The sequence below is a fragment of the Scyliorhinus torazame genome, chromosome 18, assembly GCF_047496885.1.
Source record: "Scyliorhinus torazame isolate Kashiwa2021f chromosome 18, sScyTor2.1, whole genome shotgun sequence".
NCBI lineage: Eukaryota > Metazoa > Chordata > Chondrichthyes > Carcharhiniformes > Scyliorhinidae > Scyliorhinus > Scyliorhinus torazame.
In genome coordinates, this window is record NC_092724.1 from 105548880 (window position 1) to 105576721 (window position 27842).

The 27842-nt window shown below is 45.8% G+C and overlaps 1 long non-coding RNA gene across 2 annotated transcripts in view; it reads right to left on the reverse strand.

Annotated features, from left to right (window-relative positions):
* Positions 1-25604, reverse strand: part of LOC140394836 (uncharacterized) — a 710765-nt gene extending 685161 nt beyond the window's left edge. Inside the window, exons 1-2 of one of the 2 annotated variants that reach the window (XR_011936028.1) lie at positions 25441-25604; positions 9702-9795 (exon numbers count right to left, since the gene is read on the reverse strand). This is a non-coding gene — a long non-coding RNA (uncharacterized lncRNA). The remainder of the gene's footprint in view (positions 1-9701; positions 9796-25440) is intronic. The other variant, XR_011936029.1, reaches the window with a different exon arrangement.
* Positions 25605-27842: the final 2238 nt, after the last annotated feature.

The window sequence follows — 27842 nt, forward strand, 5'->3', positions numbered from 1 at the left end:
AGGTTGGCATCGTGGTCCTGTTGATCATGGCCGCAGATGGTCACATTGTCTAGGTACGGAAACGTGGCCCGCAAGCCGTACCAGTCGACCATTCGGTCCATCTCCCTTTGGAAGACCGAAACCCCATTGGTGACACCGAAGGGGACCCTAAGGAAGTGATATAGCCGGCCATCTGCCTCGAAGGCGGTGTATGGCCGGTCCGATTTACGGATGGGGAGCTGGTGGCAAGCGGATTTCAGGTCCACCGTTGAGAAGACCCGGTACTGTGCAATCTGGTTAACCATGTCAGATATGCGTGGGAGGGGGTACGCGTCGAGCTGCATGTACCTGTTGATGGTCTGGCTGTAGTCCATGACCATTCGATTTTTCTCCCCAGACTTAACCACTACCACTTGATCTCTCCAGGGGCTGTTGCTGGCCTCGATGACTCCCTCCTGAAGCAACCGCTGGACCTCGGACCTGATGAAGGCCTTATCCTGGGTGCTGTACCATCTGCTCCTGGTGGCGACGGGTTAGCAATCTGGAGTTAGATTGGCAAAGAGGGAAGGAGGATCGACCTTTAGGGTCGCGAGGCCGCACACAGTGAGGGGTGGTAATGGTCCGCCGAATTTAAGGGTCAGGCTCTGGAGGTTGCACTGAAAATCCAGGCTAAGGATAAGTGCAGCGCAGAGGTTAGGGAGGACGTAAAGGTGAAAACCATGGAACTCTACGCCTTGGACTATGAGCGTGACCGTGCAGTACCCCCGGATCGCTATGCGATGGGATCCGGAGGCCAGGGAGATGCTTTGATTGGTAGGGTGTACCTTAAGGGAGCAGCGCCTTACCGTATTTGGATGTACAAAGCTCTCGGTACTCCCAGAGTCCAGTAGGCAGGAGGTTATGTGGCCATTGACTTTCACGCTGGTGGATGCGTTGGTCAGAGTGCGTGGTCTGGACTGGTCGATTACCATGGATGCGAGTCGTGGTTGATCATCGGGTAGTGAGGCGGCCGCTGTGTCGGGGTCCTGAAACGCCGTTGGTCTCTGTGTGCTGTGGGGTGGACAAGATGGCGGCGCCCGGAGGTCCCGGGGGGTCACAAAATGGCGGCGCCCATGGAACGCACGTTGCAGGGGTGGAGCAAGATGGCGGCACCCATAAAACGCACGTGTTGTGCGGGGGAGAAGATGGCAGCGCCTATTGCTCGCACATGGCCTGGGGAGGAGGGGAGGAGAGCGGCGCCCATTGTCCGTGACCAGGGGGGGGGGGGGGGGGGGGGGAACCGCTGCCACTGAGCGGGCCTGGCACACCGCTGCGTAGTGGCCCTTCTTCCCGCAGGCCTTACAAAGGGCAGCGCGGGCCGGGCAGCGTTGGCGGGGGTGTCTACGTTGGCTGCAAAAATAGCATCGGGGCCCCCCGGAGATCACTGGCTGGCGCGTAGTGCAGGCGTACTGGGTGGGTAGCGCCCCCGCTGGGGCGGCTGCCTGTGGGGCCCATGAAGCGTAGGAGTGGGCCGCACGGTTGGGAGCGTAGGACTGTACATTGCGCAGGGCGACCGTCATGGAAAGCGCTAGTGTTTTAGTCTCTGCGAGGTCACGCGTGGCCCCTTCTAGGAGCCGTTGCCTGACAACATCGGACCCAATCCCAGTAACAAAAGCATCCCGCATAAGGAGATCTGAGTGCTCCTTAGCTGTAATGTCCTGGCTGTCACAGTCCCGAACGAGTGGGATCAGGGCCCTCCAGAAGTCCTCGATTGACTCATCAGGTAGTTGAGTAAGCGTTGCGAATGCGTGTCTGGTGAAGAGCGTGTTCGTCTTCTGCTCATAACTCTCTTTGAGTTGAGTCATAGCGTCAGCGTAATTGGGCGCATCCTGGACCAGCGGGAAGATTTTAGAGTTGAGTCTGGAGTACAAGATTTGAATCTTCTGAGCCTCTGGAACAGGGGTCGGCGCCGCGTTGATATACGCTTCAAAAAAAGCTAGCCAGTGCTGAAAGTCCTTTCTGGCGTCGCTTGTGTGTGGATCCAGCTGCAGTCGATCTGGTTTAATCCGGAGGTGCATCTTCTGAATAAGATTGATGCATAATAAATTGAGGCACGATCAATTTGGCTGGAGATGAAGTTGAATTCAAATTGAGGTTTTATTAGTCTCTGAAGTGTGGCCTCCTACAGCAGCTGACGAAATGGCTGCGAGCTGAAGGCCACGCATATTTATAACCCGGCTCCTGGGCGGCGCTAGCATCCAGGGGCCCAGGTGAACCTGTAGTGCAGGTTCTACCGTACAACCCTTAATATAGGAACACAGTGGTTTACCACAGCCAATTAAAGTTTAAAACCCTCAAAACCTCAAAGGCATTTGAAGGCATGGCGAGTTTGAGGACAAGCCTCGTGATTTTTTTCAACAGATGCAGTGAGAGTTAAAATCATCAGCTGAAGTTCTCAGCAGAAATGTAACATTGTATAACAAAGCAAGTGAGATCGTGAGGACCAAGCAGGCTCACCTGCCACATTAAAAGATTAGTGAAAATGGTGGGTGATGATGTTCGGTAGGCACGGGTCATGAAGGTCGACCGGCGTGGGTCCTGAAGGGCGGTTGGTTCGTAAAAGTGGGTCCCGGGCAAAAAAAGTTTGAAAAACACTGATCCAGAAACAAATAACGTCAGAGATTTCAGTGCTGCTTGTCACAGTAACCTATCTGACGATTGCGAAATTTCCTGACATTTCGCAGAGAAGGACACTCATACCACAGGCTGAGCAGCAGATTCTCAAGCATAATAAAGGATGATCACATGATGCTGGCTCAGGAGGCTGTTTAATCCACTTAACTGGTCTCGATTGAAAAAAAACCTAAAAATCACCAAATTTGCAACTTGGAGAATGAGCAACATTGGCAAAACAGAGGAGGTGTACACTAAAGCAATGCTTAATATAGTGTCCCGAGGTCTCCGAAAACTAAGCGCAGCGATGAGGGAACATGTACTGAAGTATACGGTACTGCTTTTAAAAAAAAACTACATTTTAGAAATGCTACTCTTCATGTATAGTTTTAGATGCAACTTTAGCTCTGCATCTGTCGAAAGCACATTGAGCCTCACCTCATCTTTCGTCCCGTCAATCTCCAATTGCACCCATTGGACCGACTGCAGCAAATTCTTTCCATGCAAGTTTCCATAAACACTATGATTTAATACATTTTACACACCTTTCATTGAAACTCTCCCTAATATCAACAGAGTATTTTAGTACAGTTTGACTGTGTAAGCAAATTATGTGTCCTGGCAGAGGAGGGGGGGGGGGGGGCAGGGGGGAGGGGGGAGGGTACTGGGGGAGGAAGATTAAAAAAATGATGAGCTGGCTGGTTTCAAACTGCACATTCTAGGAGAAGGAACAATAAGTAGTGTGATTTGCAGTGGTGGAACAAAAACAAACAGGTTTGCTAAAAATATTCAAAGAGCCATTTGTAGCACACCCTGCTGAGAACGAAATTTGATCACGTTGACCAACCATCCTGTCTGCGTTGAGGGTTTTTACTTCTAGACATTTCAAAACAGAAATGAACATGGAGCCTCATGGAGAATGAAATGTGGGTGTAAATATTAGGCAATAATTTCAGAGAGCAAAATAGTTCTAGTTTATAACCATCACTCACATGATGGCATTGCGGCAACAGTGGTTAGCACTGTTGGCTCACAGTGTCAGGGATCCGGGTTCGATTCGGACCATGGGTGACTGTGAGGAGTTTGCACATTCCCCCCATCTCTGCGTGGGATTCCTCCACGTGCTTCGGTTTACACCCACAGTCCAAAGGTGCGCAGGTTAGATGGGGTTACGGGGTAGGGAGGGGGAAATGGGCCTAGATAGAGTTCATAGAATTTACAGTGCAGAAGGAGGCTATTCGGCCCATTGAGTCTGTACCGGCTCTTTGAAAGAGCACCCTACCCAAGCCCAAACCTCCACCCTATCCCCATAATCCAGTAACCCAACCCAACACTAAGGGCAATTTTGGACACTAAGGGCAATTTAGCATGACCAATCCACCTAACCTGCACATCTTTGGACTGTGGGAGGAAATCGGAGCACCCGGAGGAAACCCACGCACACACGGGGAGAATGTGCAGACGCCGTACAGTGAGCCAAGCCGGGAATCGAACCTGGGACCCTGGAGCTGTGAAGCAATTGTGCTAACCACCATGCTACCGTGCTGCCCTGGGTGCTCTGTCATAAGTTTGGTGCAGACCCGATGGGCCGAATGGCCTCCTTCTGCACAGTAGGGGTTCTGTGACTTTAAACACTGTCCCACACACCTGTTACCTTTACAATATATAACATACTCTGAGGGATACGTTTCATCCATTCTGAACTCTTTACATTGGCAGTTGGCAAGACACCCATTTTAAAGATCAACAATAATGACTTAACAGCATATACTGTGCAATGAGAATGGGGAAAGGTATTTTTCAACATAGAACGACATGAAATCCATTGTGTATAATAATATCCAGCATTGCCTGCTTGTTTGAATTTCTAAAACAAAATGGTTGCGATGTTTAATCCACAAGATATTGGATATATCACAAATCTATTGCTTAAAAAGGTTAGATGATGCAATATGTTTGAGCCATACTGCTCTGTAGCACAGAATAGGAGTGTTCGCAGAATAAATACCCCCCAACTGGCAAATTCCCAACCTTGATCAGATTTGGGAAAGGCAAGAGGAGGCAGCGGGTGCTTTGTCGACTGTTGGCCTATTCCAATCAGACTAGAAGTGGGGAGCTGAAACCAGAGGATAAATGATCCAGGTTACTGGTGTCAAGCTTTAACTTGTCTGATGATGATTGGCACCTACATCACTACAGAGTTAATGGTCCGTAACTTGCTCGCCGTGGCATTCAGCAGTGGATTGCGACTTCGCACTGACTTACCTGCGCTTAAATTCTAAAGTGCCTGTCTCGCCTGAGGGCAACACATAGTACAGTGGTTAGCACAGTTGCTTCACAGCTCCAGGGTCCCAGGTTCGATTCCCGGCTTGGGTCACTGCCTGTGCGGAGTCTGCACTTTCTCTCCGTGTCTGCGAGGGTTTCCTCCGGGTGCTCCCGTTTCCTCCCACAGTCCAAAGATGTGCAGGTTAGGTGGATTGGCCATGGTAAATTGCCCTTAAGAGTCCAAAAAGGTTGGGTGGGGTTACTGGATTATGGGGTTACGGGAATAGCGTGGAGGCATGGGCTTAAGTGGGGTGCTCTTTCCAAGGGCTGGTGCAGACTCGATGGGCCTTTTTCTGCACTGTAAATTTTATGATTCTGAGCTTCCTGACTCAGTTCAGGTGAGATTCAGGTAGCGCAACGCATCCCCTGCTCCGGCGGCAAAGTGGGTAAAAGAAGCAAAAGGCAGGAGGGCTAGCCCCCTTTTTACAGCACAAGCTCATAAAGCAGGGGAGTTTAAAGGGGTCATTGTAAATATCAGGCCAGAGAGAAGGTACATTTCTAAGGTAAATAAATGGGATGGGGTGGGGGTGTTGAACATCGGTGAGGGGAGATCCAGACATGGAGGGGGGGCATGGACAGGACATCCGCTCCTTTTACACTTCACCGTTCTACACTGCCTGCCTCCTTGCCTTACCCGTGGTGGAGGTTGTGGTGCCCTGGGTCAGACCTGCCTTCGGGCAGAAAACTGGAGAAGAAGGAGGTCAGTGCTACATAAGAATTAATTCAAAATATGTTGTTAGAGTGAACAAGGGAACTTTTATTGTGATAGATTCAATATTTTCTAAATGCACAATAGACTAGATTAACAATGCATTTCAGTGTCAGTAAGGTCTTGATACAATACATCCAAGGGTTAGGGTTAGGGTTAGGGTCCCAAAACCTCCGTCAAAGCTAGGTACATTTTTCTAACTCATCCTTTTCTATGTTGTCATGTTTGAATTTGCTTCACCTCTTATACACTTGAGTTCAGTTTCTAATATCCAGATTGGAAACGAACTTCTGTTGCATTAAAAATTCAGCTGAAATCAAATAAAATTGTAAAGAATGTATACGAAAAGGCCTCCAAATTACTACCCATGACCCATATACAGCAATACAGTTCTATTTGTACTTATATTTCTTAACTCACTGGTTTGTCCTGTTTGATTTTAATGGACTTTGAGGTTTTGAAAAAGCTTTTCTTTGCACTATTATTGCAGTGGTGGATAAGTCCCAAATTACAGGAACTAAAGAGGCTGCTTGAATTACATGTAAAATAAAGGACAGCTGAATTAAACTTTAAATATGGCCCAGGAGACTCGGTGGTGCATACCACAGTGGCCCACATAAACTAGGCACTCCTGTTAGGATACATCAGGAGATATGATGGGATGCCTCTGCTCATTAGTCATCTTCTGCTTTCAAAACACACACATTCTCTTCCAACACTCGACCAACAGAACATTCTGTGAATCTGATAAATATTGCAACATCCAAATACTGCAACATCCATTAATGGAAAACAGCAAAAATCTATTATTTGATAATGTCCAAGAAATATGTCAAACGCTCTTATGTAATGATGTAGAAATGCTATTGTTGGAACTGCTTGTTGAGAACTGCAAGTGTGAGTAATGAGCTTAATAAGAAGTAACATTGTAATGGCCTCTTACATTATGTTTTGCTTTTAATTTTGGCTTTGTTGCTCAAATGTGGTGATAATTGATAAACTGAGTGCAGTGCTTGTTATGTGGATTAAAATCATGGTTCTTCAGTGCTGGCCAAATATCTTGTTGCTTCCATAAGGATTTTGGTGTCATCAGTGTTCCTGATGTCACAGCACTCGCACTTTTGGGTCAGGGGGTTGTTGGTTAAAATCCCTTTCCAGGACATGTGCAAAAATCAAGGCTAACACTCCAATGCTGTTCTTCCAGGGGTGCCATCTTTTGGATGAGAGGTTTGGATAAGGCCCCATTTACCCTTGCAGCTGGATGTAAAAAGTTCCATCACACTATTCTGAAGAAGAACAAGGGAGTTATTATCTCCAGTGTTCTGGCCAATATTTACTCCTCAATCAACATCCCAAGCACAGATTATCTGGTCATTATCAATTGCTGTGTGTGGGACCCTGCTGTGTGCAAATTGGCTACTGTGTTTCCTACATTAAAACAGTGAATAACTTCAAAAGTACTTAATTGGCTATAAGGCACTGTGCAATCTTCTGAGATCGTGAAGGTGCTATATAACGGCAACATGTTCTCTTCTGAGAAGTTTTAAGATGCTGCTTAAAGTGGTTACAAGGGTTCCACTTGATGGGTAACACCGAATCAGCTCTCGGACAGATCCACAATCAGGGTCATGCTCGTGCAAGACACTATATAAATGCAAACCTTTCTTTATTTTTGTTCCTGCCAGCCATTTGTTTTTGGATACAAGGCCAGTTCTGTAGCAATAACATTTGGTTCACAAACACTTCAATTCATTGCTAATCAGTAAATGCTTTTTGATATAGCATAAGTACGAAAGGTGTCGGCATCGATCTCCATTTATTTCCAGACAACCTCACTGGTGCTTGGATTGCGTTGATTTGGAAAAGCTGTACACCTAATCGAGACTCTGAGCCATCTGCCTTTAAAAACAAGAGAGAGGTTCTGTGCTTGAGACTGTGTTTCATAGTTTTGAAACCATGGCATATTTCACTTGTAAGAGGTGAGCTTCTGCTTGATATGTTCTGTGTATGGACAGGAGTGAGTGTCGGATGTATTTATGTATGTATCAAAGGGAATAGATGTCTGTGAATAATTTGTTAATACTAGATGCTCTTTCGAAGAGTCGAGGCAGACTCGATGGGCCAAATGTCCTCCTTCTGCGCTGTAGGAATTCAATGATACCAGAAGCATGTAAAATCAATAAACATTTTGAAATGGGGAAAATCATCAGGTGACACATGATACACACGGAGTGATGACTCTTTGCTGTGATTCATGGGTCTCAGAATAATTTATCCAGATATTGGACTGGAAAATGAGCACTCCCCATTATAGCACCACCACTGCAATACACCCCCACCCCAATCACCAGACTCTGTCTGGTCCCCAACTTTCACCCCCAAAATCTTACTTATCTTTAAGGGTCCTCTCCTTCATGCTGCAGCCCCAGGGGTGGCCACCCCCAAGGTTGTGCTGTCCAGGCTGCTGTGTACTGGACCTCTTATTGGACCCTATGCTCTGGAAAGAGGATTGCAATCCATTCTTCAACAACTGTCCTGGCAGGCTCTTATTTGGCCACTGCCAGTAAAATGTTGCCTCAGATCCTGCTGCCCACCAGTGTGGCATCAGCTTTCACCTTTGGTCCTATGTATCGTCCTCCCCCTTCAGATACCATGTCCAAAGCGGATGTTGGTGATCATGGAATTTCATTGGATTGGACCATGAGTATGCTTGTCAAAGTACTGCCTGGTTTTCCTTTGCCTTCTGCAGTATGGCTGAAGAAGAAACTCTTCTACTCTTAAACAGACAAGCCTAAAGGCATTGTGCCTGAATGCTCGGAACATTCATTATAAGGTACACAAATTCACAGTACAAATTAATATAAACGGGTATGATACAATTGTGATTATGGAGACGTGGCTACAAGGTCACCCAAGCTGGGAATTGAATATCCAAAAGGTACTTGACTTTTAGGAAGGACACACAAAAGAGAAAGGTGATGGGGCCAATGTTGTTAGATAAGAATGAAATTAGTGCAATAGTGAAACAGGATTTTGTCTCAGAAAATCTAAATGTAGAATCAGTCTGGGTGGAACTAAGCAGCAGCAAGGAGTGGCGGTAAGGTACAGGAATGCATTAAACAGGACATTAGAGATGCACGTAACAAGTGCTACAGTATTCATGGATAACTTTAATCTACATATAGATTGGGCAAACCAAAATTAGCAATAATGCTGCGGTGGATGAATTCCTGGAGTGTGTACGAGATGGATTTTTAGACCAGTATGTCGAGGAACCAACTGGGGAACATACGATCCTAGATTTGTTGTGTGGGGTCCTTTAGGGAACAGTGACCATAACATGATAGAAGTCTTCATTAAGAGTGAAGGTGAAGGGGTCCAATCTGAAACTAGGGTCCTAAATCTGAACACAAGAAACTACAAAGGTACGAGGTATGAGTTGGGCAAGGTAGATTGGGGAACTTCATTAAACAGCATGACAGTGCTAAACAATGGCAAAAATTTAAGAAACAAATGTATGCACTGCAATAGTTATACATTCCTTCCCAGTGCAAAAACAGAACAAGAAAAGTGGCCTAACCATGACCAAAAAAATAAATTAAGGACTTTATTGGACCCAAAGAGGAGTCATATAAAGTTGCTCGAAAAAGTAGTCTGAGAAGGAAAGGTTGAGCATTCAGCAAAGGAGGATCAAGGCATTGATTAAGAGGGGGAAAATAGACAATGAGAGTACACTTGCAAGTAACCTAAAAAGAGGATTGTAAAAGTTTCCATAAGTATGTAATAAGACAAAAGTTTAGTGAAGAAAAATGTAGGTCCCTGACAGTCCAAAATGGGAGAATTTATAAAGAGAACAAGGAAATCGTACAACAATTAAACAACTACTTGAGTTCTGTCTTCTGGCAGAAAACACAAATACTAGGGAACCAAGGGTCTAGTGAGAAGGAGGAATTGAAGGAAGTTGTTAAGAAAAAAATTGCTGGAGAAATTAATGGGACTGAAAGCCGAAAAAATCCCCAAGACCTGATTTACCTACATCTGAGGGTCCTAAAGAAGGTGTCCATGGAAATAATGGATGCGTTGGTTGTCCTCTTCCAAAATTCTGTCGCCTTTGGAACAGTCCCGGTAGACTGGAGGGGGGCAAATGTAACACAGTTATTTTAAAAAGGGAGGAAGAAAACGGAATTACAGATTGATTAGCCCAACATCAGTAATACGGAATATGCCTAACCCTAATGCAAAGTCTATTACAATGGAATGTGATAACAGGATGCTTATCAAAGGGATTAGACAAAGTCAACATGGATTTATGAAAGGGAAATCATGTTTGACAAACCAACTGAAGATTTTTGAGGATGTAACTAATAGAACAGATAAGGGTGAACCAGTAGATGTGGTGTATTTAAATTTTCAGAAGTTTTTGATAAAGTCCCACATCGGAGATTAGTGTACAAATTTAAAGTGCATGGAATTGGGTTAATATGTTGGCATGGATTGAGAATTGGTTAGCAGGCAGGAAAGAGAGTAGGAATAAATGGGTCTTTTTTGAAGTGGCAGATGGTGACTCATGGGGTCCCTCGGGGATCAGTGCTTGGGCCCCAGCCATTCACAATATACAGAATTAATTTGGATGATGTAACCAAATGTAATATTTCTAAGTTTGCTGATGACACAAAACTTGGTAGGAATGAGTGGTAAGGAGGATGTTAAGAGCCTTCCCGGTGATTTAGACAAGTTGAATGAATGAACAAATATGTGACAGATGTAGCATAACATGGATAAATGTGAAGTTTTCCAGTTTGGATGGAGAAACAGAATGGCAGAGTATTATTTAAATGGTGATAAATTGGAAAACGTCCTTGTACATCAATTACTGAAAGCAAACATGTAGGCACAGACAAATGATATGTTGGTCTTCATTGCAAGAGGACTTGAGTACAGAAGCAGGGGTGTCTTACTGTACCTGTACAGGGCCTTGATGAGACCACACCTGGCAAATAAATTATGTGCAGTTCTGGTCTACTTATATAAGAAAGGATAGACTTGTCACAGACGTAGTGTAGCAAAGGTTCACTAGAGTCATTCCTGGGGTGGTCGGATTATCATACGAGGAGTGATTGGTTCAAATGGGCCTGTATATTTGCCAGAATGTAGAAGGATGAGAGGGGATCTGACTGAGATACAAAAAATTCTGACACAGCTGTATAGACTGGATGATGTTTCCTTTGGCTGGGAGGGATCTAGAACAAAGGGTCACAGTCTCAGGGTACTGTGTAGGCCATTGAGGACTGAAATGAGGAGAAGTTTCTTCACTCAAAGGGTAGTGAACATGAGGAACCACAGAAGGCTACGGAGGCCAAATCACTGAATGTATCCAAGAAGAAAATAGATAGACTGTAAAGACATCAAGGGGTATGGGAAGAACGTGGGAGTATGTCATTAAGATAAAGGATCATCCGTGGTCATACTGAATAGCAGAGTAGGCTTTAAGGGCCGAATATCGTACTCCTGCTCTTAGTTTCTATGTTTCGTACCATCTGTCATCAGGCATATTGGAAGGATTTACAGACTCTGCATTAATGAACCTATTTGGCTATCCAGTCCGAAGGCTGGACTTGAAAACAGGACTCCTCATCGAGAGGTAGAGCCAGTACCACAGCCCCACATCCACCTCCCACGTATCAGGCATTTTGAACTTAAAAGTGCCATTAATTTTACTAAAGTTGCACCAAAAAATATCAAAGGACAAGGTTGAATTCTGATACTGTTTTTTCGCAGATTATAACATCACACACTCCTCATAAAATGTAATCGTCCTCCATTGATTTTTCTTCAGTTTTTCTAATTCACATTCCCCTCCGAAAGTTCATCCAGATTTTCGGCAATGTAGTAGTTCAAGTAGTTCTCTGCTAAGATACCATTACTTCTCCTCTTGAACAGATTTTTTAAAAAAACTGTCAGCATGGGAGAATTGTGGGAGGGGGTGTCAGTGTTAAATAATTGAATAAACAGACGGTTACTTGGCAAAGTCTCTGAAATCATTAATATCCATAGACAACCTTGTAATACATTCACCTTTTGCGCATTTTTCTATTAATACCACACAAGTAGCCATTTGAGCTGTGCGATGTCATAACCCAAGGGTACACTTGAACTTACGCAGCTTCCACAGAAAGGAGACACACAACATGAAGCAGATCACGATATATTTCATTGGAAGCCAATACAAACGCTAAATTATTATATCTCAATGTGTTCTAAAATTTAAATGTTTACCCCACGTTTTTGTGAGGGGTAAAGTGATACATGCAAGAAATATTGGAATGGGCAGCCAATAATTTGCCTGAATTTTAACGAAGCAGGGATGGGGGGGGGGGGGGGGGGGGGGAGGTTGAAAACAGTGACAAACGTTCCTGCTCTGGTGAAAGGAGAGAGTTCCAATGACCCTTGCGCTTTTTTTGTGCAAACCTGCTGGCCCCTATGGGGCAAAGGATTGCTTAGACTAGAATTGACTCTTCCTCTGCCACTCACTGCCTTCCTCCCTTTCAGGCATTCACTCCTGAAGAAAGTATGTTCCACTGTCACCCTCCATTCCATTGCTGAAGTAGTTCTTTTTCCCCATGTGAACAGAGTGAGGCAGCGTGGAGTGAATGTTAGCAGAAAGGAGGAAGCCCTGACATCAGGATCTGATTCAGGCCACGATGAGTGGCGATGCACAATAACTGACTTTGCCAGTTCATGACCGCAGACATGGGAGCCAGCTACTAAACCGGTGCTGGGTGGAAATCCCAGGAGCTGAAATGCAGGTGCCATTTTTAAAGGAAAGGCAGCAGTCACAACAAAAGGAGTCACACACATCAGAGGCAATGGGAGAGGAGGCTAAATAAGGGGGGCAGTGAAGGAATAGCCACAGTTAGAGGGATGGTGGCTCCAAGGTTCGGTGTCACCACCCTGGAGTTGCTCCAGCTGGCAGCAAGGGCATAGAGAGAGGGTGCCCTTCCCAGTCAGTGGGAGGAGAGGCCCCTGAGCCCCACCCGATTTGCATGGCTGGAGGGGACCGAGGAGTTGAGCAACTTCGGGATGGTCACACAAACCATGGGTGCAGTGCCAGAAGCGATTCAGCAAAGTGGTGCAGTCTAGCAAGGTGAGTCAGATTCATCATACCAAGCTCACAGCTCTGGATGTCACAAAAGACACCAATAAAATGAGAAGCAGCTGCTGTCCCAGGCATTGGACATGATCAGGTATCTGCATTCACTGCAAATATATAGTAGCCTCACAGTTGAGATCCCTGGTTGGTCAGCATTGATAACAGCATCGCCAATGCTAAACGGCCACTTACAGCAACAAGCCTCCCATTGATATAATGCTGGACAAATAGGCTGTAAGAGATGAGTGACACCGTGTATGCCTATGTTGGAAAGAGAAAGAGCTCACAATGTCAGTGCTGAGAGGAACTGGATGCATCATTGTATGCTGATCCAGGGGCGGAGAGGAGGCAATGGAGCTTGGAGGGTTCGCATCAGGGTAGCCTGTCACTGATGGTGAGGCACTTTAGAGCCCACTGAGTGAGTAACTTCATGGAAACAGTCATTGAAACCTCTGACCAGCATTGTCTATGGCGCACATATTGGCCAGCGGTGACCACAAGGTACTCCAGATACATGAGGGCAGCAGAGGTTGTTGGAAAGTGCAGCACTCTGAAATTTCTCATCCCTCTCACAGGTCAAGTAGATTATGAGGCAACAATGATGGCAGTGAAACAGCATGAGGCCTCAGAGAAGGAGCCACCATCTGAGGATACAGCGTTACGTCATCCTTCACCAGCACACACATGTTCACATTTGTGGGCAGTTAGAAAAGGGTGTTAAGCAGCTGGTAATTAAAGCACAGAAGTATGAATTCAGTTAACAGGGGAAAGTGACAGCTCCTACTGCTCCGCAGTGGAAGAGTAGGCAAGGTCAGTCGAGGCCCAGCTTCATGCAGATGTCGAGCCTCGGGAGCCATCAGCAAACTGGCAAATGCTGGGAGGAGCAGAGTGAAACGTGTGGACGTCGGTCAGAGTTCCCAAAGGCTGTTCACTTCCACGTGCTGACGATGGAAGAATCCATTCATGCCACAATAGTTGCCATGTCTCTAGTATATGAGCACATGTGCTCTTCCATTGCATGAATGGATACCCTCAAGGAGAACAACATGCAGCATATCACCCAGTGGATAGAAGAGAAATGTACTGACCTGCATAATGTTTTCTCATCTCTGAGCTCTGTGATGTGATGGATGTGCAAGGTGGGCCTGCGTCACCTGGATGGATGCATCACCAGGTGTGCAGTCTCTTCGGGAAGCAGGGAAGAATAGATGGGCTGTGAAAGGATGGAGGGGCAGCTGTCCAAATCCCCTGGGGGTTCCTCTCAGGGTGTTCCTGGCACTGACAGTGCCTCCTCAACCCCTTTGATGGCAACACCAATACTTAATGTGATGATAGAGATGGCTACTGCATAGGTGCCGCAGTTATCAAATACAACAGAGCAGAAAAGCAAGAAGCCAGTCTCCACTTCAGCCATACATGACAGGAGAGCACAGCTTAAGAATGAATACTCACAAGCAGTCGTGTAATTCCGCCTAGATGTATTTGGGTCTCAGTGGATGATAATTTGTTGTGGCACATCAAAGATTTGGATTAAAGTGTCAAATGACAGGCCTTGTTTTGCATTAGATAACATATTGAGTGCTCATTTCTGCACCAGTGGTCATTGCAAAGGAGAAAATCTGCACTGCACAAGGGTAGTGGTGAATGTACCTCTTGGCTGGATGTCATTGAAGTCCCACAAAGATGGTAAGGGCATTTAAGGAAAGGCCGCCAAGACTATATGAAGGAGAAAAACTCATTATTTACATGGGCATTTAAGGGGTGCGGAGTAGAAACGGGTACATGTCTCTTTGGCACACATGTCAATGGCCATTCATTGATAAGAGATTGCTCAGATGCACTGTCAAAACCTGAAGGTCTCGGACCTGCTCCAAATCTTCCAGAGGAAAAGGAGGAGGTCCCAATTCTCCAAAGCAACCAAGAGTCAGGTTGTGCAGACCACGGCATAACAGAACAATGGGCTGGATTCTTCGATCCCCAAGACCGTAATCGCATTCGGCGACGGGGCGGAGAATCCCCGATGATGACAAAATCGGAGGCAGCACCGCTTACCGGCCGGGTTCCCGACGGCATGGGACGGGTGTGGTCTCAAACGTCGGGAACTCACAGTGGCGGCTGCAAACTCAGTCCAGCGCCGCCACAGTCGGGGAAGGGCTGATCCGCGGGCAGGAGGGGCTTGGGGCACCGTTGGAGGGGGGTGTCCGGGCACGCGAGCCGTCCAAAGGGAGGGACTATTTTTGCGGTTCGGGCATGGCTTCAACTAAACGCCCCTGGCATTGTATCATAAAAGACACAGAAACTAACAAGCTGTGTCCGCCATGAAGACGGCGTGGCCGCTGCAGGCTGCCACCATGCGCATGCACGCCCACGGACCCGGCAGTGCTCCGGGCCATTTCGGCAGCTAGAGCTGGGAGCTCTACACTGCCAGGCTGCTAGCCCCTCCCCGGAGCAGGGAATCGGTCGCTGTTTTGCGCCAGTTTTCGTGGCGTAAAAGGCCACCGTTTTCACGCCGGCGTGGGGACTTAGTCTCCCAAACGGAGAATCCAGCCCAATTGTCAGGCCTAGATGTAGTATATTTCAAGGCTCCGCCAAATACATCACATCATCTGTCCCCCTTTTTCAGAAGGCGCATGGCCTGTTTAATGGTTGCCCTTGTAGTTACATGGCACCAGTCATGAGGTATCCTCTCCCTCTGTGTTGGGGGTTGCACACAGTCATAGCCAAGTCTTTAATGAATGCCCTCATCACCCAGTATCCACCAACAAAGATGTTTGGATGTCCTTTAAAGCTGAGGCAACTAGGAAATCTTCAGCAGCTCAGGATGAACAAGTTGTGGCAGCTTCCTTGGAACCTTGTGTAGACCTGCATGAACCTTTTTTTAAAAAAAGGTTTTACAGCTGACAGTGACCAGTTCCTTGAAAAAGGAGATGAAGGGCTGCCACATCGAGTAGAACTCTTCCGCCGACCCCTCATGGTATACTTGATCTTCTCCAGGTGCAAAACTTCCATCAGGTCCCCCACCAAGCTGAGGCCATAGGTGGCACCGACGACCTCTACCCAAGCAGAACCCGTCTCCGGGCTATTAGCGAGGGAAAGGCTAGGACACCTGCCCTTGTCCCCATCTGCAGCATCGGCAAGTCGGAAACTCCATAAATGGCCATCAACGGGCACGATTTCAACTAAACGCCCCTGGCATTGTATCGTAAAAGACCCAGAAACTAACAAGCTTGGAAAAAGGCCAAAACATGTGCATGTGGCCCCTAGAGCACCGCTCACACATGTCCATCCCCGAGAATTGCCTACTCATATGCGCCTCAGTCAAGTGCACCCTGTGCATCATCGTGAACTGGATCAGGCTTAACCTCGCACATGAGGTGAAGTTGACCCTGTGAAGAGCCTCACTCCATATTCCAACCTCAAAGACCAAACCCAGCTCACCCTCCCACTTCCTCTTTACTTGCTCCAACGATGCCAATTGCTGCCCATAGACATCCAAAAATTACCCTCTCCTAACTCGGCCAAGGACAGGATCCTGTCCGTAAGCAAAGGCAGTACCAGGGGAAATGAAGGAAGCTCCTTGCATAACAAAATCACGCCCCTTAAAGTAACTAAATACATTCCCTCTCAGGAGCTGGAACGTCTCTTACAACTTGTCTAGGCCAGCGAACCTATCTTCCAGAAACATGTTTCTAAACCTCTCAAACCCCTCCCTCTCCCATGCCCTAAACGATGAATCTAAGCCAGACACACAAACCTATGGTTCCTGCAAATTGGAGCCAACAGCAACATTGAGCCCAGTTTAAAATGCTGCCTAAACTGATTCCAAATTCTCAAAGTGCCTATCACCACCAGGCTCAAAGAGAATTTAGCAGGGGAAAATAGGAGGGGTGCTGTAACCAGGACCATCAGACTCAACCCTATGCACAGAACCTCCTCCATCCACCCCCATATACAGTTCGGATCCTTGAACCACCCTCACACCTTACCAATATTTTCTGTCCAGTACTAGCACAACAGATTAGATAATGCCAACCCCCCCACCCCCTCCCCTCATCCCCCGACTGCCTATCCCTTTGCAAAAACGTCCTATGTACCCAAGGAGTCTCATCAACTCACACAAAGTAGACATCATTTTGTTAACCCTGCAAAAGAACGCCTTGGGAAGAAAGGCTGGAAGACAATGGAAAAAAAGCAAAACCCTCGGGAGAATATTCACCTTCATCATCTGTACCTTTCCCGCTAATGTCAGAGGAAGAGCATCCCACCTTTCAAATCAGACTTCACCCCCTCCACCAGACTAGAAAAGTTAAGTTCATGGAGTGTAGCCCAGGCATGGGCCACTTGAATATCCAGACACCGTAAGCTAGTCTTGGCCGGACCAAATGGCAGCTTCCACAGATCAGCTCTCCTCCCCGGGGGTTCACTGGGAAAAGAAAATCATTCTTGCCCAGATTTAGCTAGTACTCCGGAAAGGAACCAAACTCCCTGAGTCTCTTCCCCCACATTGGAGAGAGGATCTGTAATGTTTCGCAACAGACCGTCCACATTCAAGGACCCCCAAAGCTTCCTCCCCCCCACGCTCTATCCCTCTCCATCAGGTAGACGGCCTGAACGTAATGGCCAATGGCTTGATTGCTAAGGCCCCCATTCAATCTTCTCGAATGCCTTCTCCGCATCCATTGAAATAATCACCTAAGAGGGGAGGAACAACACAACATCCTCCTAATATTGGCTGACAACTGCTGGCTTTTAACAAATCCAGTCTGAAATCACCCCCAGTAGGCAGGGCACCACACGCATTGCCAACACCTTAGGCAACAATTTAGCGTCAGCGTTTAACAAATAAAAAGGCTGTTACAACCCACATTCCATGGGATCCTTATCCTTCTTCAGGATCAAGGAAATCAACGTTTGCGGCAATGTGGCCGGCAACAACCCAGGGACAGGAAATCATCAAACATATCCTTTAGAAGTGGGACCAACTGACCAGCAAACTGTTTGTAAAATTCAATGGGGAACCTCTCCGGACCCGATGCTTTGCTCGTCTGCATTAACTGAATACAGCTCATGATCTCTTCTAGTTCTATCGGTGCCTCCAACTTTGGCCTTCTCTCCTGCTCCACCTCCGGGAAGGTCCACCCATCCACAAATTGCCTCATTGATGATCCTTCCTCAGGGGGCTCTGACTCATACAACCCACGGTAGAAGGCCTCAGACATCTCATTAAACTTCTCAGGGGCAGAAACTACCCTGGCACCCAACTCTCCGATCTGCACTATCTCCCAGGATGCAGCCTGCCGCCTCAGGCAGTAAGCCAACAGACAATTGGCCATCTCCCCATGCTCATAAAAGTCCTACCTCGAGCGACGCACTGGGTCACCGCCTTACCCTTTGACAACAACTCAAAATCCATTTGCAACTTCTTTCTGTCTGCCAGTAACTCTGGCATCAGGGTGGTTGAGTCCTGGCGATCCACCTTGAAAGTGGTCTGCACCAACCTCTGCTTCTCCATCTTCCAAGGTTTATCCCTATATGCCTAAAAAGAGATTATCCCACCCCATCCCATCCTCCAATCGCTGCCTTCAGGGCCTGCCAAAGCACGGATGGCAAAACCGCCTCATTCCTGTTGAACTCAATGTACTCCCCAATAGCAGAGGTTACCCGTTCACAAAATCCCTTATCTTCCAGCAACGGCTTGTCCGATCCTCCACAGGGTCGCTGAGAGGGGGCTGGTTCCAACATCGGGTCCACAAAATGCAGAGCATGATCCGAGATAACAAACACTGAGTAGCCCGCCCCCCTCACCCAAGGGAGAAGAGACCGACCCGCCATGAAGAGGTCAATCCGGGTGTATACCCAATGGACAAGTGAAACAAAAGAAAACGCCACCTCTCACCGCACCCTGCCCCCCCCCCGTCCATCTGTTCCATGAACACCAGTAGCTCCTTTGTCACCCCCAACCTATCCAACCTAGGATTCGAAACACAATTGAAGTCCCCCCCCCATCCCCAATAATTAACTGATGTGAATCAAGAACATAAGAACTAGGAGCAGGGGTAGGCCATCTGTCCCGTTGAGCCTGCTCCGCCATTCAATCAGATCATGGCTGATCTTTTTATGGACTCATCTCCACTTACCCGCCCACTCACCATAACCCCTAATTCCTTTACTGTTCAAAAATCTATCTATCTTTGCCTTAAGAACATGCAACGAGGTAGCCTCATCTGCTTCACTGGGCATGGAATTCCACAGATTTACAATCCTTTGGGTGAAGAAGTTCCTCCTCAACTTAGTCCTAAATCTGCTCCCACTTATTTTGAGGCTATGCCCCCTAGTTCTATTTTCACCCGCCAATGGAAACAGTGGGAGAGATGCCAGCAGCTTGTTAATAAATGCTGTGTCATCCCAGTTTGGTGCATACACATTGACCAACCCCGCCGACGTGCCCACCAATGACCCACTGATAATTACGTACCTCCCACTTGGGTCTGCCAATATATTACCCGCAAAGAAATGTTATGGGCCAGTGTTTAGAGAATCCCAAAGTGTATCATGGAGTTCACCTGACCCACAACTTTTAATAGATTGTGGTATGGGGAGCACACGGTCCACTCTACAGGTGTGGTACAGCAGAAATGGTAAAGTATTTTTTAAAGCAAAACAATGTTTATTCTATGAACTCAAGTTAACCTTTTTAAAACTTACAGTGAACATCTTAGCAACCATTAATTCAAATACAACCCCCCAAAAATACAACACTAAGTAATCCTTAAACTGTCCTTTTAACATCCATCAGACTTAAACAAAACCTTTAAACAGAAACACATCAGGTTAAAGTCACTACTGAGAGCAGTTATTAGTTTTAAATCACCAAAGGATCAATTTACAGTCTTTAAGCTACAGAGAGAGAGAGAGAGAGAGAGACTCATACACCTTCTGGCTGTGGCTGCAGCTATCCAGCTCTGAAAACGAAACTAAAACACAACCTGCAGCAGCCTAAAATGAAAGTAAAAGGCTGACAGACAGCCCAGCTCCACCCACTCTCTGACATCACTGCAGTAGTAAATACCCATTTATTAAAGGTACTCTCACTACAGATATTTATATACATACCCATTTATAAACACCCATTTCTTAATGGTACTCTCACATGACAGAAATCAACCCTTTTATTAATCAACACACCCCGCGCCCTACAATCGAAACCTGAGTGATACTCCTGCCCCACCCATCCCTTCCACAACCTTATTTGAGCCTTAATTCTCAAATGATATCCTGTTTAAAAAAATATATATCCGCCTTCAAATTTCTCAAGTGCTCAGACACCCGGGACCTTTCGCCCCCTCACATTCCAAGTTATCAACCGGATTGGAAGCCTCCGGCTTACCGACCCAGAATCAACCATATACCATGAGGCAATCCAGCAGTGCTCCAATCTGTGCCAGCTCTGGGCCAATCCAAGATGGCTACCACATCCCCCATAAAGCCAGTCCAAAAGTAAAGGAATCATAACCGTCAGCAGCCATCCCTCCACCTCCCAGCCCCACCCCACGCTGAAGACCAAATGAACAACAAAAGAAGAAAAGAACTCTCCGCATCCCCCAAATCCAAACAAATAAAAGCAAAAAGCTGAAGCTCATTACCTGAAAAAAAACCACTCCCCCGAGGTAACAAGTTGCAGATAACTCCCTTTCTCCACTGCCGTTAACTAGCTATACTGCTGGCAGGGTGACCCCCACACATGGTAAAAATCAACGTCAACTCAAAAGTATATCAACAAGCAGCACCCCCGCCCACACCAAACTTTAATACAGAACACAAGAGGAAAAACAAAACACCCGGTCTCCTTCCCCAAAAAGCAAACTCAAGAGTGCAATCAATTTACAAACCCCAACTTCGCCCAGAACAAACACCTAACAACAAGCCCAGGCATAGCCCCAAGTCCTCCACCATATTACAAAAATCCCCCCCCCAAAATACAAATACAGATGGACTTAACAATGAATAAACCCCTCAGAATCAAAGCTATTTCAGGAAGTTCACCCCAGCCCCCAATTCTTCTAAACTTCAATAAGTACAGACCTAACCAAAACCGTACACAGCACTCCCAGTATGGTCTCATCAACATCATGTACAGTGGCTGCAACATTTCCCTTCTTTGATACTCAAACTCCTTGAAAAAAAGGCCAACATTCCATTTACTTTCCTAATTACTTGCTGTACTAGCACACTGTCTTTTTGTGATTCATGATTCACCCAGATCCCTCTGTACTGTAGAGTTCTGCAGTCTCACTACATTTCTGTGTTTCCATTCTCCCTCCCAAGGTGGACAACCTTCCAGTTTACCACATTATATTCCATCAGCCAAATTTTTGCCCACTTACTTACCTATCTGTATTTCTGTATTTTCCTCTTAACCTGCTTTCCTAACCACCTCCATATTATCAGAAATGTGTCTACAATAGACTCTGATCCTTCACCAGAACACATGGACACAAGAACAAGGAGGAGTTGGCCATTCAGCCACTCAAGCCTGCTCCAATAAGAACACGCATTCAATAAGATCATGGCTGATTTGATTGTGGCCTTTAATCCACCATCCTGCCTGTCCCTTGGTCAATCAAAAATCTGTCGACCTCAGCCTTGAATGTATTAAATGACCCAGCCTCGACTGCTGTCTGGGGAAGAGAATTCCAAAGACTACCCTCTTGTGAAACTTTGTCTCAGTCTTAAATGGGAGACCCCTAATGTTTAAATTGTGTCCCCTGGTTATAGACTCCTCCACAAGATGCTCTCAGCATCCACCCTGTCAAGTCCTCTCAGCACCTTATAGGTATCAATAAGATTACCTCTCAGTCTTCTAAACTCCGATGAGTTATAGACCCAACATGCTCATTAGGCAATCTCATCATTCCAGGATGAAGTTCAATAAGGATGTTCCTGTGTCCTTAAGACGGTTGCCTAACTAGTTCCATTTCCTTTTTTGCCATCTATCCCCAATGTCCTATTCTTATCACCACTTCTCAATTTACCTGACTCTTTTCAATTTTAGCATTGCTCTCTTGACTACTGGATTTGACCTTTCATTGAGGAATTCTTAATTTTTTTAACAAAATGATCGCTAATGGCTCGGCAGCATTGCATAGTGAATAACTAAATCCCAAACGTTCAGGAAAAGTTCCAAGTTGATTAACCCAATCCCACCTGAGGCGTTATGAGTTCCGTTGTCACTCTTGGGTTAAGAAGGGGAAAAAGTCTACCAGGTTCAAGCACCTGCAGGAAATAAGAGTGCGTGGATCCAGGTAAGGACAGGATTAGCTTGAATGTCCCATTGTCAAACTGCTCACCATCACTCACACATTAATAATGACCACTTTGGCAAATATACTGGGAGGTGGCTGTTACCGGAGCCTGAACAAGAAGAAAAAACCTTCAGGGAAGGAGAGAAGGAAAGAAAAGGAGAGTAAAACCAAATGATTATGCTTAGCTCCAACAACCAAATGTAGTTTTCTAGCAATCTTCAGTATTTCAGAACTGTGACTATGGAGTGGGGAATTCCCTGCTCATTCACGGTATCACTATATCAACACTCAGCTCTCCTTTTAACTTCCATTGTTTGGCATTACATAAAATACATATGGAAGTACAGATTGCAAGAATCTATGAAAATCAATCATTTCCAAATTTCCCAATCAATGATCTTTACAAAAAAAATAGAATGAAATAGCTTTTGCACAGTGCCTTTCAAATTAACATTGAGAGGGAGGGGGTATTTGCGGTTTTAACAGGCTTAAAAATGGATAAACACTCAGACCCCGATTAGATGTATCCCAAGCTACTGTGGAAGGCAAGGGAGGAGATGCAGAGGCTGGAACAATAGTTTTCAACTCTTCGCTGGCCACAGGTGAGGTGCGAGAGGACTGTAGGATAGTTAATGTGGCACCATTATTCAAGAAGGGTGGTAGGGATAAACCACCTGTGAAGAAAGGTACGGTAGCACAGGGGAAGGCACAATAGCATAGTGGTTAGCACTGTGGCTTCACAGTGGCAGGGACCCGGGTTCCCGGCTTGGGTCCCTGTCTGTGCGGAGTCTGCTTGTTCTCCCCGTGTCTGCATGCGTTTCCTCCGGGTGCTCAGATTTCCTCCCACAAGTCCCGAAAGACGTGTTTGTTAGGTAAATTGGACATTTTGGATTCTCCCTCAGAGTACCCAACAGGCGCCAGAGTGGAGCGACTAGGGGATTTTCACAGTAACTTCATCACAGTGTTAATGTAAGCCTACTTGTGACACTAATAAAGATTATTATTATAAGCTCGGGGGCAATACGGTGGCCTAGTGGTTAGCACTGCTGCCTCACGGCGCCGATGTCCCAGGTTTAATCCCGGTTCTGGGTCACCGTTTGTATGGAGTTTGCACATTCTCCCTGTGTTTGCATGGGTTTCACCCCCAAAACCCAAAAGATGTGCAGGGTTGGTGGATTGGCCACGCTAAATTGCCCCTCAATTGGAAAAAAATGAATTGGGCCCTTTAAAAAATGTTTTTAAATTATTATAAGCTCGGGTTGTTTTCTTTAGAGTGGAGAAGGCAGAGAGGGGACCTGCATGGACAGGATGGATAGAAAGCAGCTGTTCCCCTTAGTTGAACAAGTAGGTATACAAGTGGGCATAATTGTCCGGTGAAAGACAGGAGGTTTAGAGAGGATTTGAGGAAAAGACTTTTCAACTGGGTGGTGGGAATCTGGAATGCAATGCCTGGGAGAGTAGTTGAGGCAGGAAACCTCACAATCTTTAAAAAGTACTTGGATGAGCACTTGAAATGTGAGAACATTCAAGGCTCTGCGCCAAGTGCTGGGAAGTGGGGTTAGTGTAGCTGAGAGTAGGGTTTTCTTCTGTTGGTGCAGGTTTGTTGGGTCAAAGGGCTTCTTCTGTACTGTGTGAATCTATGATTCTGTTATGATGGAGCTGTACAAAATGCTGGTTAGGCCATAGCTGGAGTACTTTGTGCAGTTCTGGTCGCCACATTATAGGAAGGAAGTGATGGTACTCAAAAGGGTGCAGAGAAGATTCCCCAGGATGTTGTCTGGGCTGGAGCATTTCAGCTATCAAAAGACACTGGATAGACTGGGACTGAAGTCTGAGGGGGTACTTGACTGAGGTGTATAAAATTATGAGGGGCATAAAAAGGGTGGATAGGAATAACTTTGCCCCTTAGAGGAGGGGTTAATAGCTAGGGGGCATAGATTTAAGGTAAGGGGCAGGAGGTTTAGAGGCATGTGAGGAAACCATCTAGAGGATGGTTGGAATCTGGAGCCTGAAAGGTGGTAGAGGCAGGAATCTTCAGAACATTTAAGATATAGATGTACACTTGAAACATAATATCATACAAGGCTACGGGCCAAGTGCTGGAAAATGCAATTAGAATAGGTAGGTGCTTGATGGCTTGGACAAAATGGGCTGAAGGGCCTCCTTCCATGCTGTAAAACCTCTATGTCTCTATGACTCTAAGATCTCAAGACTCCTTTAAACACATTACAGTCAATGACGTATTTGGAAATGTAGTCACATGTAGAAAACACAACAGCCAAGTTTCACAAACAGTGATGTGATAATGACCAGGCAATCTACTTTAATGATGACAATTGGGCAAGCAGTGAATATTAGCCAAGGCGTCAGGGAGAGTATTCCTGCTCTTCTTTGAATAGTGCCATGGGATCCTTCACATCCTCCTGACCGGGCAGGCAGGGTCTCGGTTTAACATCTGAACTTAAAGACAATGTCCCAACAGTGCTGCACTCCATCAGTATAGAGTGAATACTTAAAAGATTGAATGTTGCTTTGTGGATTCCTTTTAAAAGTAAAATTTATACAGAAAACCACAAATAATTTAACCATACTTCTGATTTTTACAGTCGAATTCAGTTGTGCCTCAAATTTTTATTTAAATGATAAAAGGGGCTGGAGACACCAGTGGAGGGAACTGCCTGGAATAAACCAATGAAAGTGAGGTGTGTTGTTAGAGGGATGCTTTAGGGAGTTAACTATTTCACAATGTTCGCTACGAAAACTCCAACAAGCGTGAACCACTGAGGTCATTAGCAGTCACCTTTTACTCAAAAGATAATGCTTTTATTAGAAAAAAATATACACCAGGAGCAAAAAAAAGGTTAAAATTAACGAAAGCAGTTTACGGATTGGTATGCTCCATAAATATAAAGCATATATTCATATCATAAATAGTTTACATTCTTATCTATCTACTTAAGCATCTATTCATATCATAAATAGTTTACATTCTCATCCATCTGCTTCTAATGTAAAATTGAATGAAAGTGTTTTTGAGAAGTAGCTAGGATAGCAAGAGTGAATAGAGTGCTGTCATTTATTATTCTTATCGACTGAAAATACTTCCAATACCTTGAACAAATTTGAATATTCCGTGATCACTGCCCCACCTATTGTAACACAGCAGATATTACACGAGTTTAAGACAGCAGGTATCATCTAAGAGGGTCCCTGTTGCTGAGAAACATACTTCAAAGACTAGGAAGAACATTTCAGCCCAAGAGTGCGCAGTGAGGGGGTGTGGAGGGGGAAAACACAAACGTGGAAGTTTAAAAAAAAACTACCTCTGCGTCTTGAAGCTGAGTGTGGAGGTCGCAACTTGTACAAGTGTTGCTGAGGAAAGACTTTCTGCCTTTTTTTTTGTTAAATATCAAATATCTGGAGCACAGGCTGGACAGCTGCAAGTGAGCGACAGGGAGCCTGGAACTTGCGGAGGACAGGCTGCTGGTTCTCGCCAGGCAATGGGGCTGTCGGAAACAGCCGAGTGCGCCCATGGCGGAGACAGCCGAAATCTCCTGGTGCTCAGTGTCTTCTGCTGGAGCTCTTCAGTGCCAGCAAACCCAGAATTTAAAAGGTCCACACGGTAAAGAGTCGAATTAAAAGAAAATAAAATGTTGCTGACGGAAACCGTCGGATAAATTCTGATCTTTATCTGTGGCAAGCTTCTTCGTTTGAAAGAAAAATAGGAACGACCAAGATTGCAAAGGGCGAATTAAAACCTGTTTTGTTTATGGAGGCAAAAGCGAAAGGAGCAATCGATTAAAATGACCTGAAATTTAAAAATAAATACCAAAGGAATAAACAACCTCTCCCCCCAGCGTTCATCATGAATTTTGATTTGAAGCACATAACTCCATCCAGACTGACCTGCAGCCAATTAGTGTGGAAAGTGCACAGGGCAATTTGGGTGGAACACTGGAGAAGGGCAGGACCATTTCAGAAGGCTGCAAAAAGTAAACAATTTAACTTTCCCATCAAGATAAGGCTTTTAGATATCACTTATGCGCATCTATCTCTCCATGGACAGGCAGTGAGAGATCAATCAATGCGCCAACACACTGCACTGTCAAATTGTAGGAAAGGGTGCAGTTTGTAGAGATGTCAACTTCGATAGTGCGCAAAATTTTGAGGTTAAGAGCCAGATGAAAATGGGTGTCACGGCCAATAACCCCTAGGATCAATGAGATGCATTATGTTGACATCAATTCAATCCTGATAAGAGTTCAAACTTGCCAAAACTCCCTGTTGTGAAGGGCATTATTAAGAATTAGAACTGTGCTCTTGTGTAACAACCAAAATAGGGACATGCCACACGATTAAGATCATCCGCTATGTCAACAAGTTCGAAAATTACGGAGCAGCTACTTTAAATTAATTCCAATTCACCTACTCGTAAACTGTTCATAATACAGAAATAAATAAATATTGTAATGCTTCCAATTTAATAACTGGTCAATCAATGTTTGCTCTCCACTTCTTTTCATTGAGTTGGACTAGGATTTCAAGCTTGACTCGAGGTATGACTTTGGTTGATTAAGAAACTTGCTACCCTCAAGTAAGGGGCGATATGGTGGCACAGTGGTTATCACTGCTGCCTCAAAGCGCAGGTGGCCCAGCTTCAATTCCGGCCTGGGGTGACTGAGTGGAGTTTGCACATTCTCACTGTGCCTGCACGGGTTTCCCCCGGGTGCTTTGGTTTCATCCCACAGTCCAAATATGTTCAGGTTAGGTGGATTGGCCATGCTAAATTGCCCCTTAGCGTCCAAAGGGGCAGCACGGTAGCCATGTGGATAGCACAATTGCTTCACAGCTCCAGGGTCCCAGGTTCGATTCTGGCTTGGGTCACTGTCTGTGCGGAGTCTGCACATCCTCCCCGTGTGTGCGTGGGTTTCCTCCGGGTGCTCCGGTTTCCTCCCACAGTCCAAAGATGTGCGGGTTAGGTGGATTGGCCATGATAAATTGCCCTTAGTGCCCAAAATTGCCCTTAGTGTTGGGTGGGGTTACTGGGTTATGGAGATAGCGTGGCGATGTTGACCTTGGGTAGGGTGCTCTTTCCAAGAGCCGGTGCAGACTCGATGGGCTGAATGGCTTCCTTCTGCTCTGTAAATTCTATGATCTATGAAAGATGTGATGGCTAGGTGGGGTTACAGGGATAGTGTGAGGGAATGGGCCTCGGTAGGGTGCTCTATCGGAGGGACAGTACAGACTCGATGGGCAGAATGGCCTCCTGCACTGTAGGGATTTTATGGATTTCTAAGTTCCCTGACTACTGTCAAATGCTATCCTATTCCTAAACCTGGTGACTTCCCTAACTAAGTTTCAGCATGATCGTTTGTAAAGGTTGTTGCCACTGAATCATAGAATTCCATACAGTGTAGAAGGAAACCATTTGGCCCATCGAGCCTGCACCGACCCTCTGTGTAAATGTTTATTATCTGCTTAAAATGTTTTATTTCTTCCTTCAAAAATCCTAATGCTGATAATGCACAAGATTTTTGTTTCTAGGCATTGTGGTTTTTTTTAACCCACCCAGTAAAGAATGATTTTGCTTCCAGTTGATGTCACATGATTGTTTTTAACTCCAACTCACCAAAAAAACATGAGAATCAGGAGGCTTCAGAATACTGTATGGACAAATTTCATCAGGAAACTCAGGAACTCCTAAATTAAGAATGATGCAGAGAAC